We start from the raw sequence: 23412 nt of genomic DNA on the forward strand, positions 1-23412 counted from the left end.
TCAAGCAATTCTCCTGCCTCAGCCTCCTGAGTAGCTGGAATGACAGGCACATGCCACTATGCCTGGCTAATTTTTGTATTTTTAGTAGAGATGGGGTTTCACCATGTAGGCCAGGCTGGTTTCGAACTCCTGACCAGGTGATCTGCCCACTTCAGCCTCCCAAAGTGCTGGGATTACAGGCATGAGCCACCAGAGCCGGCCTAAATTTTATTTTATTTTTAAATTGACTATAATTGTACGTATATATAGGTCTCATAAGTCAGATCAGGGTAATTAGCATGTCAGTCATCTCAAATATTTATTCTTTATTTGGGTTGGGAAAATTCAATATGTTCCCTCTAGCTATTTGAATCTGGGTCATATGTTACTATTTCAACTATAGGGACCCTACAGTGCTAATGGAATAAAGAAAATGTGGTATATGTGCACAGTGGAATACTATTCAGCCATAAAATGAATGAAATCCTATAATTCAGGGTAACTATAAAAAGGTTTCATTGAGATGAAAATCACCAACGATCTATGGAAGTGTGCAATTCAGTGGTTTTAATTTTTACTTAATTTTTGATATTTTATTTCACTGACTTTTGAGATACATGTGGTTTTTGGTTACATGGAAGAATTATATAGTGGAGAATTCTGAGATTTTATTGTGCACTTGTCACCCAAGTAGTATATTTCGTACCCGATATGCAGTTGTTTCCTTTATCCCATCCTCTCCCTTCTAAGTATTTAAACTCCATTATACCATTCTGTACGCCTTTGCATACTCACAGCTTAGCTCCCACTTCTAAGTGAAAACATACAGTATTTTGTTTCCCATTCCTAAATGACTTCCCTTAGAATAAAGACCTCCAGGTTCATCCAAATTGCTGCAAATGACATTATTTCATTTCTTTATATGGTTGAGTAGTGTTGCATGGTGTATATATGCCACGTTTTCTTTAGCTGTCTTACTCATTGGTCAGTGGGCACTTAGGTTGGTTCCATATCTTTGCAATTGTGAACTTTGCTGCAATAAACATACATGTGTGTCTTTTTCGTGTAATGACTCTTTCTTCATTGAATAGATACCCAGTAGCGGGATTGCTGGATCAGATGGTAGATCTACTTTTAGCTCTTGAAGGGGTTTTCATACTGTTTTCTGTAGAGGTTGTATTAATTTGCATTCCTATAAGCAGTGTATAAGCTTTCCCCTTTCATCAAATCTATGCCAACAGCCATCGTTTAATGACGTTTTAATAACAGCCATTCTTACAGAAGTAAGATGGTAACTCATGGTGGATTTAATTTGCATTTCCCTGGTGATTAGTGATGTTGAGCATTTTCTAAATATGTTTGGGTATTTGTGTATCTTCTTTTGAGAAATGTCTATTAATATCATTTGTTCATTTTTTGATGTGATTTTTTTTTTCATGCTGATTCGAGTTCCTTGTAGATTCTGGACACTGGTTCTTTGTCAGAGACATAGTTTGCCAATATTTTCTTCCATTCTATGGATTGTCTGTTCTGATAATTATTTCTTTTGCTGCACTGAAGCGTTTTAGTTTCATCAGGTCCGCTTACTCTTGTTGCTTTTGTCTTTGGAGTCTTAGTTAAGAATTTTTTCCCCCTAGACCAATATCCAGAAGAGCTTTTTCAAGATTATCTTTCAGGATGTTTATGGTTTCAGGTGTTAGACTTAAGTCTTTGATCCATCTTAAGTTGATTTTTATATAATGTGTGAGAGAGGGATCCAGTTCTATTATTATACATGTGGCTAGCCGGTTTTCCCAGCACTATTCGTTAAATAGGGTGTGTTTTCCCCAATTTCTATTTCTGTATGCGTTGTTGAGGATCAGTTGGTTGTAGGTATTCAGCTTTATTTCTGGGTTCTCTATTTTGTTCCATTGGTCTAGGTGCCTGCTTTTGTACAAGTACCACACTGTTTTGGTAACTATAGTCTTGTAGTGTAACTACAAGAAGGTCCGGTAACGTGACACCTCCAGATTCATTCTTTTTGCTTAGGGTTGCTTTGCCTATTTGGACTCTTCTTTGGTTTTTATATGAATTTTAGGATATTTTTCTAATTCTGTGAAAAATGATATTAGCATTTTCTTGGGAATTGCATCAAATCTGTAGATTGCTTTGTTTACTATGGTCATTTTCACAATATTGATTATTCCAACCGATGAGCATGGGATGCGTTTCCAGTTGTTTGTGTCATCTGTGATTTCTCTCAGCAGTGTTTTATAGTTTTCCTTGAAGAGAAGTTTCACCTCCGTGTTTTTGGGTATTTTATTTTGTTTTTGCAGCTGTTGTAAAAGGGATTGAGTTCTTGGTCTGATTCTCAGCTTGGTTGTTGTTGGCATATAGCAGTGCTACTGATTTGTGTACATTGATTTTGTAAGCTGAGACTTTATCGAATTGTTTATTAAATTGAGTTTTTAAAGTTTTCTAGGTATGTGATCATATTATTAGAAAACTGTGACAGTTTGACTTCCTTTTGGGGTACCCTTTATTTCTTTCTTTTGCCTGAATGCTCTGGCTGTTACTTTTGTACTATGTTGAATAGAAGTGGTGAGAATGGGCATCCTTGTCTTGTTCCAGTTTTCAGAGGAAAGGCTTTGAAGTTTCCCTTGTTCAACATGATGTTGATTGTAGATTTGTCATGGTGGCTTTTGTTAACTGAGGTGAGTCTGTTTTTTACCTAGTTTGTTGAGGGTTTTTAAAACAAAGGGATGATGGATTTTATTGAATGCTTTTTTTTTTTTTTTTTTTTTACATCTATTGAGATGATCATATGTTTTTTTGTTTTTCTATTTTATTTATCTGATGTATCATATTTATTGACTGCATATGTTAAATCATTCCTGCATCCCTGGGATGAAACCAACTTGATCATGGTGTATTATCTCTTTGATGTACTGTAAGATTCAGTTAGCTAGTATTTTGTTGAGAATTTTTGCACCCATGTTCATCAGGGATATTGGTTGTGGTTTTTTTGTTGCTGTGTCCTTTCCTGGTTTTGATAGCAAGGTGATAGTGGCTTCACGGAATACTTTAGGGAGAGTTTCTTTTTTCTCAACCTTTTGGAATAGTTTGAATAGGATTGATACCAATTCTTTGAATGTCTGGGAGAATTCACCTGTTAATTGATCTGGCTGTGGGCTTTTATTCTCCTAGCCTTTTTAAAATTACTGATCTCTGCTTGTTATTGGTCTCTTCAGGGTTTCTATTTCTTCCTGAGTTAATCTAAGAGGGTTGTATATTTTCAGGAATTCATCCATTTCCTCTAGGTTTTCTAGTCTGTATACCTAGACGTATTTGTAGTAGTCTTGAATGACCTTTTGTATTTCTGTGGTGTCAGTTGTGATGCCTCAGGTTTCATTTCTAATTGAGCTAATTTGAATCTCCTCTCTTCTTTTCTTGGTTAATATAGCTAATAGTCTACCAATTTTATCTTTTTAAAGAATCAGCTTTTTAGTTTCACTGATCTTTTGTATTATTTTTGTTTCAATTTTCTTGAGTTCTGCTCTGATCTTTGCTATTTATTTTCTTCTGCTAGCTTCGGGTTTAGTTCTTATTTCTCTGGTTCCTTGAGATGTAACATTATTTTGTAAATTTGTAATCTTTCAGACTTTTTGATGTAGGCATTTAGCACTATAAAATTTATTCTTAGCATTGCTTTTTCTGTATCCCAGATATTTTGATGAGTTGTGTCATTTAACATTCAATTTGATGAGTTTTTAATTTCCATCTTGATTTCATTGTTAAGTCCAAAATCATGCAGGAGCAAATTGTTTCATTTCCATGTATTTGTATAGTTTTGTGGTTTCCTTTTGGAGTTGATTTTTTAGTTTTATTCCACTGTGGTCTGAGAAGATACTTGATATGATTTTGATTTTTTTAAAAACGTTATTGAATTTTTTTTGTATACTATCTTGGCAAATGTTCCATGGGCTGATGAGAAGAATACATTTTCTGCAGTTCTTGGGTAGAATGTTCTTTAAATATCTGCTAGGTCTCTTTGTTCTAGAGTGTAGTTTAAGTCCATTGTTTCTTTAACTTTCTGTCTTGATGATTTGTAGAGTGCTGTCGGTGGAGTATTGGAGTCCCCCACTGTTATTGTGTTGCTGTCTATCTCATTTATTAGGTCTAGTAGTAATTGTTTTTTGACTCTGGAAGTCCCAGTGCTAGGTGCATATAAATTTAGGATTATAATAACTTCCTTTGGGATTTTGGGATTGATTTTTTAAAATTATATAATAACCTTCTTTGTCTTTTTAAATTATTTTTTGTGATGGCTACAGTTTTATTATTACTCAAATCAGTCTTCCCAAGAATTTGAGAATGGAAGTTTTATTATTATACTTTAAGTTCTGGGGTACATGTGCAGAATGTGCAGGTTTGTTACATAGGTATATATGTGCCATGGTGCTTTGCTGCACCCATTAACCCATCATCTACATTAGATATTTATCCTAATGCTATCCCTTCCCCCACCTTCCACCTGTGACAGACCCTGGTGTGTGATGTTCTCCTCCCTGTGTCCATGAGTTCTCATTGTTCAGCTGACACCTTTGAGTGAGTTTGGTTTTCTGTTTGGTTTTCTGTTCTTGTGTTAGTTTGCTGAGAATGATGGTTTCCAGCTTCATCCATGTCCCTACAAAGGACATGAACTCAGCCTTTTTTATGGCTTCATAGTATTCCATGGTATATATGTGCCACATTTTTTTTTTTTTAATCCAGTCTATCATTGATGGGCATTTGGGTTGGTTCCAAGTCTTTGCTGTTGTAAACAGTCCCACAATAAACATATGTGTGTATGCATCTTTACAGTAGAGTAAGTTATAATCCTTTGGGTATATACCCGGTAATTGGATTACTGGGTCAAATGGTATTTCTAGTTCTAGATCCTTGAAGAATCACCACACTGTCTTCCACAATGGTTGAACTAATTTACACTCCCACCAACGGTGTAAAAGCATTTCTATTTTTCCACATCCTCTCCAGCATCTTTTGTTTCCTGACTGTTTAATGAATGTCACTCTAATTGGCATGAGCTGGTATCTCAGTGTGGTTTTGATTTGCATTTCTCTAATGACCAGTGATGACGAGCATTTTTTTCAAATGTCTGTTGGCTGCATAAATGTCATCTTTTGAGAAGTGTCTGTTCATACCCTTCACCTACTAACATACCCTTCACCTACTTTTTGATGGGTTGTTTTTTTCTTGTAAATTTGTATAAGTTCTTTGTAGAGTCTGGATGTTAGCTCTTTGTCAGATGGGTAGATTGCAAAAATTTTCTCTCATTCTGTAGGTTGCCTATTTACTCTGATGATATTTTCTGCAGTTGTTGGTAGAATGTTCTTTAAATATCTGTTATTTTTGCTGTGCAGAAGCTCTTTAATTAGATCTCATTTGTCAATTTTGGCTTTTGTTGCCATTGCTTTTGGTGTTTTAGTCATGAAATCTTTGACCATGCTAATGTCCTGAATGGTATTGCCTAGGTTTTATTCTAGGGTTTTTATGGTTTTAGGTGTTATGTTTAAGTCTTTAATCCATCTTTAGTTAACTTTTGTATAAGGTGTAAGGAAGGGATCCAGTTTCAGCTTCCTGCATCTGGCTAGCCAGTTTTCCCAATACCATCTATTAAGTAGGGAATCCTTTCCCCATTGCTCATTGTTGTCAGGTTTGTCAAAGATCAGATGGTTGTAGATATGTGGTGTTATTTCTGAGGGCTCTGTTCTGTTCCATTGGTCTATATATCTGTTTTTGTACCTGTACCATACTGTTTTGGTTACTGTAGCCTTGTAGTATCATTTGAAGTCAGGTAGCATGATGCCTCCAGCTTTGTTCTTTTTGCTTAGAATTGTCTTGGCTATATGGGCTCTTTTTTGGTCCCATACGAAATTTAAAGTAGTTTTTTCAATTCTGTGAAGAAAGTCAATGGTAGTTTGATGGGGATAGCATTGAATCTATAAATTACTTTGGACAGTATGGCCACTTTCATGATATTGCATCTTCTTAACCATGAGCATGGAAAGTTTTTTCATTTGTTTGTGTCTGCTGTAATTTCCTTGAGCAGCAGTTTGTAGTTCTTTTTAAAGAGGTCCTTCACATCCCTTGTTAGTGTATGCCTAGGTATTTTATTCTCTTTGTAGCCATAGTGAATGGCAGTTCACTCATGATTTAGCTCTCAGTTTGCCCATTATTGGTGTATAGGAATACTTGTGATTTTTGCACATTGATTTTGTAGCTGAGACTTTGCTGAAGTTGCTTATCAGCTTAAGGAGATTTTGGGCTGAGGCGATGGGGTCTTCTAAAGACACAGTCATGTCATCTGCAAATAGAGACACTTTGACTTCCTCTTTTCCTAATTAGATATCCTTTATTTCTTTCTCTTATCTGATTGCCATGGTCAGAACTTCCAATACTATGTTGAATAGGAATAGTGAGAGAGGACATTTTTGTCTTGTGCCAGTTTTTGCCCTTTCAGTATGATATTGGCTGTGATTTTGTCGTAAATAGCTCTTATGATTTTGAGATACATTCCCTCAATACCTAGCTTATTGAGAGTTTTTATCATGAAGGGCTGTTGAATTTTGTCAAAGGTCTTTTCTGCATCTGTTGAGATATGTGGTTTTGTCATTGGTTCTGCTTACGTGATGAATTACGTTTATTGATTTGCATATGTTGAACCAGCCTTGCATCCCAGGAATGAAGCCAACTTGATCATGGTGGGCAAGCTTTTTGTTGAGCTGCTGGATTTGGTTTGCCAGTATTTTACTGACGATTTTCAGATCAGTACAGGGATATTGGCCTGAAATTGTCTCTTTTAGTTGTGTCTTTGCCAGGTTTTGGTATCAGGATGATGCTGGCCTTATAAAATGAGTTAGAGAGAATTCCCTCTTTTTCTATTGTTTGGAATAGTTTCAGAAGGAATGGTACCAGCCCCTCTTTGCACCTCTGGTAGAAGCCAGCTGTGAATTTTTGTCCTGGACTTTTTTGGTTGGTAGGCTATTAATTGCTGCCTCAATTTCAGAACTTGTTATTTGTCTATTCAGGGGTTCGACTTCTTCCTGGTTTAGTCTTCGGAGTGTGTATGTGTCCAGAAATTTATCCATTTCTTCTGGATTTTCTAATTTATTTGCATAGAGGTGTTTATAGTTTTTCTGATGGTAGTTTGTATTTCTTTGGGATTGGTGCTGATACCCCCTTTATCATTTTTTATTGCATCTATTTGATTCTTCTCTCTTTTCTTCTTTATTAACATGGCTAGAGGTCTATTTTGTTGATCTTTTCAAAGAACCAGATCCTGGATTCATTGATATTTTGAAGGGTTTTCATATCTCTGTCTCTTTCAGTTCTGCTCTAATCTTAGTTATTTCTTGTCTTCTACTAGCTTTTGAATTTGATTGCTCTTGCTTCTCTGGTTCTTTTAATTGTGCTGTTAGGATGTCAAATTTAGATCTTACCTGTTTTCTCTTGCGGGCATTTAGTGCTATAAATTTTCCTCTACACACTGCTTTAAATGTGCCCCATAGATTCTGGTACATTGTGTCTTTATTCTCATTGGTTTCAAATAACATGACTATTTTTGCCTTCATTTCATTATTTATCCAGTAGTCTTTCAGGAGCAGGCTGTTCAGTTTCTATGTAGTTGTCTAGTTTTCTTAGTCCTGATTGAGTTTCTTAATTTTGAGTTTCAATTTGATTGCACTGTGGTCTAAGAGACTGTTTGTTATGACTTCCATCCTTTTGCATTTGCTGAGGAGTGTTTTACTTCCAATTATGTGGTCAATTTTAGAATAAGTGTGATGTGGTGCTGAGAAGAATGTATATTCTGTGGATTTGGGGTGGAGAGTTCTGTAGATGTCTATTAGGTCCACTTGGTCCAGAGCTGAGTTTAGGTCCTGGATATCCTTGTTAATTTTCTGATCTGTCTAATATTGACAGTGGAGTGTTAAAGTCTCCCTCTATTATTGTGTGGGAGTCTAAGTCTCTTTGTAGGTCTTTAAGAACTTGCTTTATGAATCTGGGTCTCCTGTATTGGGTGCATATATATTTAGGATACTTGGCTCCTCTTGTTGCATTGATCTCTTTACCACTATGCAATGCCTTTCTTTGTCTCCTTTGATCTTTGTTAGTTTAAAGTCTGTTTTATCAGAGACTATTGCAATCTCTGACTTTTTTTTTTTTTTTTTTTTTTTTTTTTGCTTTCCATTTGCTTGGTAAATCTTCCTCCATCCCTTTATTTCGTGTCTATCCATTTGTTTGGTAAATTTTCCTTCCTTCATTTATTTTGAGCCTATGTGTGTCTCTGCATGTGAGATGGGTTTACTGAATACAGCACACTGATGAGTCTTGACTCTTTATCCAATTTGCCAGTCTTTGTCTTTTAATTGGGACATTTATCCCATTTACATCTAAGTTTAATATTGTTATATGTGAATTTGATTCTATCATTATGATGCTAGCTGGTTATTTTGCCCATTAGTTGATGCAGTTTCTTCATAGGGTCAATGATCTTCACATTTTGGTATGTTTTTTTAGTGCCCCGCACCAGTTGTTCCTTTCCATGTTTAGTTCTCCTAACTATACATATAAGCCTTTCATCCAGCCCCTGCTGGCAGGACTTAAGCATATTTCAGTGTCTGAAAAGAGTTTTATTAGGTAGTAAGATAAACACAGGATGTAGTAGGACAGTGCCCACTTAGTTGGTACTCCCGTATTTTCTTTTTAAATTATTTACATCAAGCAAACTTTGGGGATAGGCATGTGGTTAGAGGTGCCGACCTGTCATAGCTCATGAAGCCCTTCATCTGGGCCTTGCCAGCTGCCTGTGGGCTAGTCTGCTACTGTCCTCAGGTGGAGATGCTTCCTTGTAGACAGCCCCTATCCTCCAACCCAATTTTAGTTACAAACTTTTGTGCTGGGCACCATTTATCAGCATTTCCCTCTTAAAAATACCATGTGCTTTGTGATGATTAATTTTATATGTCAATTTGACTGGGCTGTGGAGTGTCCAGATATTTGGCTGAACATTATAGAGTGGGTCTGTAAGGGTTTTTCTTTCGTAGGGGGAGAGAGATGAGGTTAACATTTAAATCAGTAGACTGAGTGAAGTAAATGGCCCTCCCCTAATGTGAGTGCCCCACATCTAGTCAGTTGAAGTCTTAAATACAATTAAAAGACTGATCCTCTCCCAAGTAGGGGAGAATTTCTCCTTTCTGTTTTCAGATTTGATCATTGGCTTGTTCCTGCCTTTTGACTTGAACAGAAACATCAGCTGTTCCTGCCTATTGTACCTTCTGGCTTTTGGACTGCAATTGCACCATGACTGTCTTAGATCTTTAGATTAGTGACTAACCCTGAAGATCTTGGGACCTGTTAGTCTCCATAATTTTGTGAGCCAATTCCTTATAATCATAAAACATATATCTCCATCCAGCTGGTTCTGTCTCTCTGGAAAGCCCTGACTGATGCATGCTTCATATTGTCCATTAGTCCCTTACAGTTTCTTGTTCTGCTCCACCCTTCTTGTTTTTCAATGCTGCTATACACATTCTTTTTATTTTGCATCTTCTTGGTCATCCTAATGAGTTTCTAGGAGGGAGGTGAGATAAACATGTGTGCTGATATCTCTACCTTGAGACTTGAAGTCCATGAAACTTTTCAAAGCAGTGAGGAAATCGTCCTTTCTCTTTTCTCTGTAAGCTCCTTTTTATTTTTCATGCTTTCACACCTCCTCCCAACCACCTCATCCTTTTCTTCCAAATCACGACACATTTTCTCTCTTGCCTCTCATTGCAGTCTATACTCTGCAGCTCTTTAAAAAATACCTCCATTTTTGTGCTTTTTGGTAGTTAAATGCCAGCCATGTCTCTCCTCAAAGGCTGTCATTTTCCTTTTTATTCCACTCGCTGACCCTGTAAATGGCATTTGATGCTCAAGAACTGGAACAGTCATTAGTTTAAAAAGGCTTTTTTTTAAAAAAAAATCTTCTGCAGCTCTGAATCATTTCTTTAAAAAAAAAAAAAAAAAAAAAAAACGCACCCTACAGTAAACTCTCTCAATGTCCATATCTGGCCCTGCTGGGTTTTGATTGCACAGCAAAGCAGAGGAACACTGGGTAATGTGGCTGTGTGCATGGTGAGGTGAGTGACTGAATGTACCTAAAACCATAAGGTAAGGCTCCTAGGATCAACTATTTTTTTTTCTTGTTCCTATAAAGTTGATCTTAATCTTCCCTCTGAAGGAAGTTATATTTATTTATTTTGCTTGTAAAACTCTTTTTCTTTTCAACTTTTATTTCTGGGGTGCGTGTGCAGATTTTTACATGGGTAAATTGCATGTCTAAAGTTTTAAAACCAATCATTCCTGTTAAGGTTGAGCAGAATCCTTGGAGGAATTGAACAAAAGGGAATGTCTAGTTGAAGCCCCATGCTTACTAAAGCAATTTGGATTGCATTGACTTATCACTAACTGAATATATTAAGAAAGTTTTTTTCCCAGCCTGTTGTCAGATCCACCTGGTTAAATGCCCATCTGGCATGATGCAGAGGGATAATAGCAATGTGATCAAGTGTCTTAGTCCGTTTGTGTTGCTATAACAATATTCTAGATTAGGTAATTTGTAAAGAACAGGACTTTATTACCCACAGTTTCAAAGGTTGGAAAGTCCATGACCCAGGTGCTGGCTAGACTGGTGTCTGGTGAGGGCCTTTCTCTGCTTCCATGATGTTGTCTTTTAGCTGCACCTTTTGGAGAGGAGGCATGCTATGTCCTCACAAGGCAAAAAGAACAGAATGGGGGTTGAAAGGGGCTGAACATCCTCATCAAGCCCTTTTATGAGGCTCCCTAATCTCATCCATGAGGGTGAAGCTCTTATGACTGAATCACCCCCTAAAGGCCACTTCTTCTAATATCATTGCATTGGGGATTAAGTTGCAACATGAATTTTAGAGGAGATGCAATCATTCAAACCGTAGCCTCAGGTAACTGTTCTGTGTTTGGGACCTCTCTGGGTTACTTCGACTTGCACATTGTATAGAACATGGTATCTGCAAGTTAGAGTATCTGGAATGAACCCCCACCTGGAACAGGGACATCCAATCCCCTTTGTCATATTCAGAGTGTACGATGAGTGTACTAAGACTCCATTCCACTTCCAAGTTAGGCACCTTGAACCACCTTTTACCCCTTAAGAGACTCAGAAGACCCTTAAATCTTGTGTGTCCTGGGGCACTGTTCTCCAGAGGGTCTACATGACAACCAAACTGTCATCAAGTTGCATGATGGGACATGCATTAGTGACCCATGGTGCATGTGATGACAAACTGTTAAAGGCAACTTAAACGCAGGAAAGTATAGAGCACACGCCATCTCCTGAGACCTTATTATTCCTTAGAGAGGTGTGTTGGGGCAGTGGAGCTGTGTGTGCACTCCAATTAAACATCTCCCTGCCCATTTACATATTTTTAGCCTAGATTAAGGTGAAGTAGGGAATGCCTAGTTTCCCTACTTTTCAGTTTTCTATGAAATAAAGGGGATTCCTGATCCAGAAAGTTACCTTTATTACTCAGGTGCTCAGTGAGGGAGTTCGAATATCAGTGTTGCTAATAGAGCTTGCTGTCCTTTTGTGAGTTGATGCAGGCAAGATGAACCGACTGTTCATTAGAAAGGACCATCCCATTGCATGGCCATGAGAAACCAAGGGTTTGTCCTTTCTCAGTCTGCCTTCTGACCTTTAGGATGCATTAACTATAAGCTTCTCCATTTGGAAAACCAGACTTGAAATGGAGCCTTCAAAGCTTTCTGACAGCATCTGAAGAATCACTGTATAATGAGAGAAGTCTTAGAACGTGTTGTAAAACACATCATAGGGATTTGATGAACTCTGAGCCAACCAGCCATGGAGCCCAGGGCTAAGAGGTGAAAACCTCATGGTGCAGACTAAGAAAGAAACAGCCTGTCGCCACCCAGCCTGCTCCTGAGTTAGTCCAATGTTGAGAGCAGGAGATATTTTCCATAACACAGACTCCATTCAAGGTTAATCCACATGACATGACAGGAGAGCCAAGCCTGTTCTGTTCAGGATTGAGGTTCCAGTTCATTCTGGGCAGTGTGCTTTAGGGTAGCCACTAGGTGGCAGATAATGTCTTGGCCTCATAAAGTGCTTATCTGTGTCCAGAATGATCACATACAATGGCGAATCTCTGTTTCCTTAATACTGCAAGAGTATCACCCCAAGAACCTTCATGACTAGTATTCCAGGGATTTCTGAGTCACTATAAAGACTACAGAATTACTCCCAGAGTGAGAGAGGTGTTATTACTAGGAGGAGGCATTGCACAGCTGGCTGTCCAGACAAACAAGTCCCAAGATGGATACCACACAGATGCAAGGTAACATTCCACCTCCACTTGGTAATGACAGTTTTTCATCAGAGAAAATGACCTGCGTGCATTTAGGTTCTGTTGATGGGGTGAAGCAGGCCTCACTGTTGCACTAGCATGCAGAAGAACACCACCAGGTATCTTAGGGGACTTCCAAGACTGCTGGGAGGTGAGATGGCAGAATGAGAGTATCACTACATACGTGAAAAAATGAAGAAAGTTGAATATGATAAGTGTGGTAACTGAGAAAACACTGAAGAGACTAGAGCAAATGGGGACTCTGGAGCTCACTAGTCCTTAGTGATAGTCTCAGGGTCACTGGGAATAGGATGCCAGTAAGATCATCAAAGCTCAATTAGACTGGGGATGACAAATTCAGTGTCAAAGTAAGTTTTCACAGTGAGCCATTGCCTGGGAGAGTTGATAAAACTATTCAGGGATCTCTGTCTATGTAGTCAATACACCATTTGTTTTTTCTGTATTGCTTCTGGATATACCTTTGACTTTCATATGAATCTGTCATGTTTCCTGATTTATTTTCTATTATTTGCAGTTTGGCACCTATTATATTTCTGGGTTTTATTTTTTTTCAGTTCCTCTACTCATGAGCCATAGTTCTATATCTTCCTCAATGGCCTTAGTACCTGTGGATATTTCCACGCTTGTGTGGTCCCCGCCTACATTGGATCTATGCATCTTTAAAGATAGAATTCAGAGAAAGTGATATGGGACTTCAGGGCTAGGTCATAAAGTCATGGTGGCTTCTACCTTGTGCTCTCTGATTACTGGCTCTGTGGAGAGCCAGAACATCCAAGCATTCCTGTGGAAAGGCCCACATAAGATGGAGGCCTCTGACCATTGCCCAATACCAACTTGCTGGGCGTATAGGTCACTGTGCATTTAGGACACAGTGATAAGCACATAAGTCACCTTCTATGATGATGGAGAATTGTCATTGCCAAATGGATGTGGAATGTTACCTTAAATCTGTGTGATACACTTTGTGTATTCTTAGCCACTTTAGGAGTAAATTCTGCAGCCCAGTTAAGCCTTCCGATGATTGCATCCCTGACCAAGATTTGACTGTAGCCTTATAAAAGACCCTGAGCCAGAACCCTCCTACCAAGCTGCTCCTGAACTTCTGACCCTGAGAAATAGTGAGATAATAATGATTGTTATAAGCCACTGAGTTTCAGAATGATGTGTTCTATAGTGATACAATTTGGCTGTGTGACCCCACCCAAATCTCGTCTTGAATTGTAATCCCCACATGTCAAGGAGGGGACCTGGAGGGAGGTGATTGGATCATGGAGGAGTTTCCCCATGCTGCCCTTGTGATAATGCGGGAGTTCTTATGAGATATGATGATTTAAAAGTGGCAGTTTCCCCTGCACCCTTTCTCTCTCTTGCCACCATGTAAGATGTGCCTTGCTTCCCCATCACCTTTTGCCATGATTGTAAGCTTCCTGAGGTTTCCCTAGCCATGCAGAACTGAGAGTCAATAAACCTTTTCTTTGTAAATCATCCAGTCTCAGGTATTCTTTATAGCAGTGTGAAAATGGACTAATGCATATAGCAATGGCTAATAGGGAAGATAACCTGAGCACAGAGCTAAGGGACAAGGCCACTGTCAGTCACTTCTAGGAATTCACAGGACTGAGACCTAATTAAAGAACTGGGAACATGTGCTTGGCTAGATTTCAAAACTGATATGGACCAGTGACTCCTGCATACCTCTCACTTTCCCCTGTTAGTGGAAAAGCGTTTATCTTCTGCCTCATTCACCATTATATGTTGGGTGAGTTGGGGTGGAAAATTGTCTTTTAGTTCATAGATGTTCAACCTCAGAGAAATTATACCTGAGGAGCTTCATCCACACCTATACCTGGTGAGGAGGGATGATGAGCCTGAGCCTGATGCTGGCATGAGTCAAACTTTGCGGGAATCTTGGGAATGTTTTAGTGTATTTTGCATGTGGAGTGAATCTAGATAATTTATAGCCAGTGAATAGATGGTGTTGGTTTTAAAACATATTTACAGGTTTTCCCCAAAAAATGTAGAGTCTCATTCTCCCACTTTGTGAATGTGTCAGCTTTTGGCAATTGCTTCTAATTATTATAATGCAGTAGGAATGATTCTATGTGTCTTACAAAACCAGGATAGAAAAGATGATTGCATTACTGTATGGCTCTCACTCTATACTTCAGCCCTTGGAACCAGACACTGTCCTATGAGGATGCTGAGACCACGTAGGGAAGTCACGTGTGAGTTTTCTGGCAAATAGCCCTAGCTGAGGTTCTAGTCAGTGGCAGCAACTGTTTCCAGACGTGAGTGAGGGAGCTTTCAGATGATTCTAGCCTCTACACTTCAGTTCTCAGAGTTGATGCCAGGTGGAGCAGGGACTGCACTGTCCCAACCACATTTGTCCAGATTGTAGATTTACGAGGAGAATAATTGTTGTAATTGTTGTAAGACACCAAATTTAGGGGTCATTTGTTACACAGCCAAAGTAACTGGAACAGGGTCCTCTGTTTTTTCTTTCTTGGTTCTCTTTTTACCTTTTTACATAGAATCCTGAGACATTCTGGGGCCCCTTTTCATGATTTTCTCCTATGAGATAGGGTAATATCAGCTTCCCTAAGTGAAAAAAGCAAATGCAAAGCCACTGCCCATTTGAGAAGGGCATGCCCATATTAAATCATCCTGCATTCTCTGCATCAAGGCATATTATCAGACATGCCCTTTGAGGTCCAGGTTTTCAGATAGCTATGTTAGCAGAGCAACCATCAAGGTGGCAACTGCCTCAATGAGGTAATCCAATTTGTAAACTCAGGAATATCTCCTAACGAGAATATGTACAGTCCTGAGTCATTTACTAATGAGGATGCATTCTGAGAAATGTATCATTAGGCCATTTCATTGTGCAAATCTCATAGAATGTATTTATAGAAACCTAAATGGTTGTCGGGTATGGTGGCTCTCATCTGTAATCCCAGCCCTCTGGGAGGCTGAGGCAGGTGGATCACCTGAGGTCGAGGTCGAGATCAGCCTGACCAACATGGTGAAACTCCATCTCTACTAAACTAGCCAGGAGTGGTGGCATGTACCTGTAGTCCCAGCTACTCTGGAGGCTGAGGCAGGAGAATGGCTTGAACCCAGGAGGCAGAGGTTGCAGTGAGCCAAGATCACACCACTGCACTCTAGCCTGGGTGACAGAGTGAGACTTCCTCTTGAAGAAAAAAAAAACACCTAAATGGCATAGCCTAATACACACCTAGGTTATATTTTATAGCCTATTGCTCCTAGGCTACAAACCTGTACAGCATGTTATTGTGCTGAATACTATAGGCAAAGATAACACAATGAGTATTTGTATATGTCAACATATCTAAACATAGAGAAGTACAATAAAAATGATATAAAAGATAAAATGTCAGAGTCGCATAGGGCATTTACTACAAATTGAGCTTGCAGGACTAGAAGTCGCTCTGGGTGAGTGAGTGAGTAGTGAGTGAATGTGAAGCCCTCAGACATGACTATACACTCCTTTGGTCTCCATAAACATTGCCCTTTGGCTACACTTACCATATTTCTAAAACTTTACTTTTTTCTGTATCAAATTAAACTTAGCTTACTGTAATATTTTTTACTTTATAAGCTCTTTAAATTTTTAAAACTTCTTGACTTTTTTGCAAGAATACTTAGTAAAACACAAAAACATTGTACAAATGTACCAAAATATTTTCTCGATATCTTTATTTTATAAGCTTTCTTCTGTTTTTAAAATTCTATTTGTTTTTTACTTTTTTAAAATTTTTGTTAAAACTAAGACAAAGCTGGCATGGTGGTTCACGCCTGTAATCCAAACACTTTGGGAGGTGGGCAGATCACGAGGTCAGGAGTTCGAGACCAGCCTGGCCAACATAGTAAAACCCTGTCTCTACTAAAAATACAAAATTTGGCCAGGCATGGTGGTGCACACCTGTAGTCTGAGCTCCTCAGGAGGCTGAGGCAAGAGAATCACTTGAACTCGGGAGCCAGAGGTTGCAGTGAGCTGAGATTGTGCCACTGCACTTCAGCCTGGGTGACAGAGCAAGACTCCATCTTAAAAACAAACAAACAAAAAACACCAAACAACAACGACAACAAAAAACTAAGAAACACTCCTTATCCTTGGCTGACACAAAGTTGGGATCATCAATATCACTGTCTTCTAACTCCTTACCTTGCGTCAGTGGACGTCTTTAAGGGGCAATAATAACATGCATGGAGCTGTCATCTTCTATAATAACACCAAGTTCTGAAATGCCTCCTGAAAGACCTGCCTTAACTATTTCAGAGTTGTCATTTGAAAAATAAATAAGTACCTTTAAAATGACAAAACACAGTTTAGTAAATACATAAAATCAGTAACAGTCATTTATCATCAAGTATTATGTATTAGACATAATTGTATAGCATATACTTTTATATAATTGACAGTAGGTTTATTTATGCCAACATAATCACATGCATCCGAGTAATGCATTGCACTAAAATGTAATGATGGCTACAACGTCACTAGGCAGTAGGGATATTTCAGCTTCATTGTATTCCTATAAGACCACCATTGTATATGCCGTTCATCATTAACTGAGATGTTGTTATGAGGTACATGACTGTATTCCCAAATCCACCAAGTTCTTGATCAAGAATTGGACAGAAATAACCTTCCCCAGCATTAATCAACCTAGGCAATCAGTTCTCTATTCTTTTGGCAAGGGTCATATGTTATTTTACCTTTTGCTTATTATGCAGCATCATTCAATAAAACTAATGCCATTACTTCTTTATTCAAAATAGCATGCCAAGGCTTTGAATACCCCTCTGCAGGAAGCTGATAGCATTTCTGGAAAAACTGAGCTCTCATCATGTGGAATCTGGTACCTCCTACCAGTGACAGCCCCCACTCACTTCCCTGTACAATATGCCCTGCAATGATAAATGGTTTCCAACAGCCTCCATGGGTGCAATCACAGTCATTCTTTCTTCCCTCATGGAAGAACTCTCCCTGTGTCTGAGGCGGCCAGTGACTGTCCTATTGGCAATACTGAAAGTGGTGGATGAGGAACCGAACCCAACCCTCCCATCTCCAGGGCAGGTGATTGACTTTAGTAGCCGCCCTAGATGCAACAATAGGGCCTTTCCCGTTAGCCTTTCCTCCTCCTGTTGAGGTCTCAAAAACACATCCAAATGCAAAGGAATGAGGGGGAAATTGATTAGCGTTGCTCTCTCCCTTCATGGCCCTCTCACAGCATTTCTGCTCTTCTTCTTCCATGATCCTCAGCACCATCCAGTCACCTCAGCCAAGTGAGCTTGCCCGTAACTCCTGGTCAGTTAGTGGGGGATATCTCCCATCTCTGCCCAGCTAAACTCTTTTCCTGATTGCAAAATCCCGTGATACCAGGTCAGCTCACACTGGCAAGGATCCCACAATGTGTACCAAACATTGTGTATGGTTCATGGCGACCTACACCACTATGCATGCATGGTGTAAACAATGATAGTATTTATTGGGAACAACTTTATGAGCATAGATGAAATACAGGGCATAAGAGTAAGGTATGTTTGAGCCAGTAGAAGTGTAAGTGCTGGCCTGGCACAGTGGCTCACGCCTGTAATCCCAACACTTTGGGAGGCCAAGGCAGGTGGATCATGAGGTCAGGAGATCAAGACCATCCTGGCCAACATGGTGAAACCCTATCTGTACTAAAAATACAAAAATTAGCTCCTCCTATGTCTGCGGTGGCCAAGTGACTGAGGTGGACAGTCACTTGGCCACCTCAGACACAGGGGGAGTGTGGTGGGCGAGGTGACACACGCCTGTAATCCCAGCTACTTGGGAGGCTGAGGCAGGAGAATCAGTCGAACCAGGGAGTCGGAGGTTGCAGTGAGCCGAGATCATACCACTGCACTGCAGCCTGGGGGACAGAGAAAGACTTTGTTTCAAAAAAAAAAAAAAGTGTAAGTGCCAAAAAGAGCACCCCGGTAGAGAAAACTTGCCCCACACTGCTTTATCTATATTGGCTAGGCTGAGAGGGATAAGACTAAGACGCACACACACACACACACACACACACACACACACACACACACACACAAAACAAAGGCGTTTACTTTTAGGAACCTACAGCTCCCCTATGCAGTGTCTGTTATCAGTGCTACAGTTATCAACTGGAAGTTTTGCTGCAGGAAGAAAGAAAGGATGAGGTCTTCATGGATGTGGGGACCAAAGGCTTGTCTCTTCTCACAGGCAGTTGATGAGAGCACTGGCATTGCGCATGTTGGGACTAAATGAATGGGGACAAAAGACTATAGGTTTGGTAAGGATTTTGTTTACATGCAGTAGGTTTCCCCATCAAGCCAACCCAGAACATTTCCCAGGAGCTCTCAAACTCCTGAGAGCCCCCCTTTCCCTCTCCCCTCACCAACATGGGGCCTCAGTGTCCTCATCCTCTTTGTGTTTCAGATTGACTGATTCCCATGGTCCTGCCTTCAAGTTTACTGATTCTTGTCTCTGCTATGTTGAGTTTGCTGATGAGCATGAAAGGGAATTTTAAATCTCTTACTGTGTTTGTCTTTTCTTGTATTTTCACTGAATTCTTTCTTAGCTTCCATAGCTCTTCTGAAATTAACATCTGATTATGTACCCTGTCCACCTGTTCCACTAGATCATTTGATATGAGTCATGGTTATTTTAAATTCCTGAGTCGTTCTAACCTCTGTGCCATATCTGAATTTACTGGTGATTGATTTGTCTCTTGATAGTGTGGTTTTTGTCCTTGCTGTTTTTTGTAAGCCACACAACTTTTTGCTGAAAGTCAGATATCTTGCATAAGAAAGTAGAGACTGTGTTAAATAGTCATGCCTGGAAGTGAGCCTACTTTTCCTTCTGCTGGGCATTTACCAATTGGGGGTTGAGCCAATCTACTCAGGAGTAGATGGCTAACTCCTACTCAGGAGTTATCATGACCTGCTTCTACTTACAGATCTGCACCCCCACCCCACCTCCTCAACCCTCAGCATATCTTCTTACTCATCCCTGTGGATAGAGGTCTTGTTCAGTTTCTGTTCTTCAGTTGTGATGGGTTTTTACCAGCTCCCTAAAAGCACACAATTTGCTGTTCTTAGGTAGCTTGTGCTTTTCGTTTGATGAGGGAAATAGAGGAGAAGATCCAAGAATAGATGCTTCATATCCTTTCCCCCAGTGGCTACTGTTCCCAGAAGGCATGCTTTATTAAGACTCTTGCTCTGCTTCCAATATCTTGTGTGTGTGAGGTCAAGGTATGTGGCAATACCCTGCAGGGGGTTGTAAATTGCCTTTATGTCTTTGCCTCACAGGGACTCTCTCCCTAGCTCACATTTTATCTTTAGCAATTGGTTAATATTAGCTAGATTCTTCTTGCTGTTGTCTGGCAATGTCTAACCCAGTTAAGTGCTCATGACCATCGCTCTTTAAAGACGTCTCTAGTCCTTAGATTTTGTTGCCTGAAACTTCAGCTTTCCCATGGCTTCAAAGTGAGTTGTAAATTTGACAATGGTCTGGCATTTTGTTGTTCTTGCTGTTGTAAGGATTAGAATGATATCCTCTCCATCTTTCTATATCCTGAAGAGAAACCAGAAATACCTCTCACTTCTTTGAAATGAATCAACACAAGCTACAGATCATTCAACAGTAAAAAAAAACAAACAAAAAAGCCTTGAGTCACTTAATGAATAGAGTCTTTAGTAGTACATCATGCCTCATATTATTAATTGCATAATACTTTTACTTCAGGTAAAAGTACATTTCTTAGCCGTTAGTAGGTAGTTAAATCAGTTATCTGCCATTATTTCTTCAAGTTGAATTTTCCTGAAGTAACGAATGTTAATGTTATTTTTAGCCTGTATTCTTCTTATCCAGTAATTGTGTATTTCATTTATTTTTCTTATTTCCCCAGTTAAATGCTTTAAACAACATCCTTAAATCTTGCATTTTCCTCATCTATAACATTTTATGATATTCCTGCACAGGAATCTGATTAGTTAAATTCAGGCAACTTGGTATATACAAAAGCATAATATCTCAGGCACCAAGAAGTCTAGAATGATTGACAATTTTGACATAATTGCCTCAATGTATTGAGATAACACTCCAACTCTGTCCATTTTGCTATGTTCATTATGGAAAATGAGTTATACAGTAATGGAAAAAATTTAGAAGATATTGGTAAGATATTTTAGTATTGTAACCTATGTTTTACAAAATATTCTGAGTCAGATTTAGATAAAATAAGACCTATTATTTTGATATTGATGGATATTATGGGGTCAATAAGACTGTAACATTATGTGAACTGAAATCATCTTTGTCACTAAGAGATCATGGCTATCTAGGGAGTGGGGAAACTTCTTGTATCATATAATCCTGAAGAAAACTATATTCTTGGCATTTCTCCTTTAGACAAAATTATCTTATGAAAAAGCGTGGGTCTCCAGCTGAAGGAGTGATAAAAACCAGGTCTTATATGCAGTAAAAGAAAACATTATTTTAAAAATTATTTTTCTCATTATACAAATAGTATAATTTTTAAAAATGTAAAACATCTATCAGTTAAGAAAGAAATTTTAGACCTTTTAAAGACAGAATAACAAAATCCAGTCTGGTGGTCTTAATGGTTATATTTCTTTGTAGACACACACACACACACACACACACACACACACACACGAGCAATCTTAACCTTAAAAATCATACAGATATGTGTATTTACGTATATATTATCAGTGTCAAAGAGTTTTTTATCCTGCTTTTTTTAAACTTATTACATCAGAAGTATTTTCCCATGTCATCAAAAACTCTTCATAAATATTTTTTAATGGCTGAATACTACTCTGCTTTATAGTTATGCCATAATTGGATATAAGCCTTTTGTATATTAAGGTTGTTTCCAGTGTTCTAGTATTGAAAATAATGCCATAATCAACTAATTTATATATAAATCTTTATCTTCATTTTTGATTACTTGTTAGAATCCATTCATGGAAGTAAAATTACTGATTCTAAGAGAATGAAATTTTTTATAGCTCATGACAGATATTTACAAATCATGTTTTGGAGGGCTTTAACAAATAACATTGCCACCAGTAGTTTATGAGAATATGTGTCTTTTTTTACATTATTAGTGGGAATGTAAATTAGTTCAGCTACTAAGTAACGCAGTTTGGAGATTTCTCAAAAAAACTTAAAATGGAACTTCCATTTGACCCATGAATCCCATTACTAGGTATACACCTCAAGGGAAATAGGTAATTACACCAAAAAGATGCAGGTACTCATACATTCATCACCATGGTATTCGCAATAATAAAAACATGAAATCAATCTATTTGCCCATCAATGGTAGATTGGGTAAAGATAATGTGGTACATATATATCGTGGAATACTATGTAGCCATAAAAAAGAATGAGACCATGACCTTTGCAGCAACATGGATACAGCTGGAGGTAATAATCCTCAGTGAGTTAATGCATAACTAGAAAACCAAATACCACATTTTCTCACTTATAAGTGGGAGCTAAACATTGAGCACACGTGAACATAAACACAGGAATAATAGACACTGTGGACTACTAGAGGGCAAAGGGGAGGAGTGTGAAAAACTAGCTATTGGGTACTATGTGCACTCCCTGGGTACAATATGCCCATATAACAAACCTGCGTGTATACCTACTATATCGAAAATAAAAGTGGAAATTAAGCCAGGCACAGTGACTCACGCCTGGAATCCCAGCACTTTGGGAGGCTGAGGCAGGGGGATCACCTGAGGTCAGGAGTTTGAGACCAGCCTGGCTGACATGGTGAAACCCTGTCTCTACTAAAAATACAAAAATCAGTTGGGCGTGGTGGCACACACCTGTAATCCCAGCTATTTGGGAGGCTGAGACAGGAGAATCACTTGAATCAAGGAGGTGGAGGTTGCATTAAGCCGGGATTACACCACTGTCCTCTAGCCTGGGAGACATTCCATCTCAAACAAACAAACAAACAAAGCCCACAAAACAAGACTGTCCACTCTCACTATTTTTTTTCCCCAACGTAGTTATAGGCAAGAATAAAAAATAAAAGACAACCTAATAGCAAAAATAAGTGAAATTGTTTTCTGATGACACAATTTTATATATAGAAAACACTAAATACTTAATTAAAAACTGTTAAAACTGAAAAAAGAATTCAGTGACATTGCAGGATACAAAATCAACATTCAAAAATTAGTAGCATTTCTATAATAACTAGGAAGGAAATTAAGAAAACAATCCAATTTACAATAGCAACCACAAAAGATAAAATATTTATGCATAAATTTAACCACCGAGGTAGAAGATCTGTATACTGAAGACTATAAAACATTGATGAAAGAAATTGAAGAAAATACAAATGAATGGAAAGGAAACTCATATTCATGGGTTAGAATAATTAATATTGTTTAAATTTGCATAACAACCCAAAGAGATTCAATTCAATCCCTTTTCAACTTCCAATGTTATTTTTCACAAAAATAGAAAAAACAGTGCTTAAATTCATATGGAACCACAAAAGGCCTTGAATAGCCAAAACAGTCTTAAGCAAGATTGCTTAAAATTAATGAAGATACCATTAACAGAGCTAATGATATCACACCGATTTCAAAATAAACTATTGTCATTAAAACAGCATGGTAGTGACAAAAACAGACATGTCGACTAATGGAACAGCACCGAGAATACAGAAATAAATGCATGCATTTATTTCTATGTTAATTTTCAGCTAAGGTGTCAAGAACATACAATGGAGAAAGGACATTCTTTTCAATAAACGGTGTTGAGAAAACTGGATACCCACATGCAGAAGAGTGAAATTGAATCATTTGCTCACATCATATACAAAAATCAACTCGAAAAGACTTTAAATACAAGAGCTGAAGCTATAAAACAACTACAGATGCTCCTCAGTTTATGATGGAGTTACAT

The sequence above is a fragment of the Aotus nancymaae genome, unplaced genomic scaffold (assembly GCF_030222135.1).
Source record: "Aotus nancymaae isolate 86718 unplaced genomic scaffold, 86718_ANA_hifiasm-v0.15.2.pri h1tg000014l, whole genome shotgun sequence".
Taxonomy (NCBI): domain Eukaryota; kingdom Metazoa; phylum Chordata; class Mammalia; order Primates; family Aotidae; genus Aotus; species Aotus nancymaae.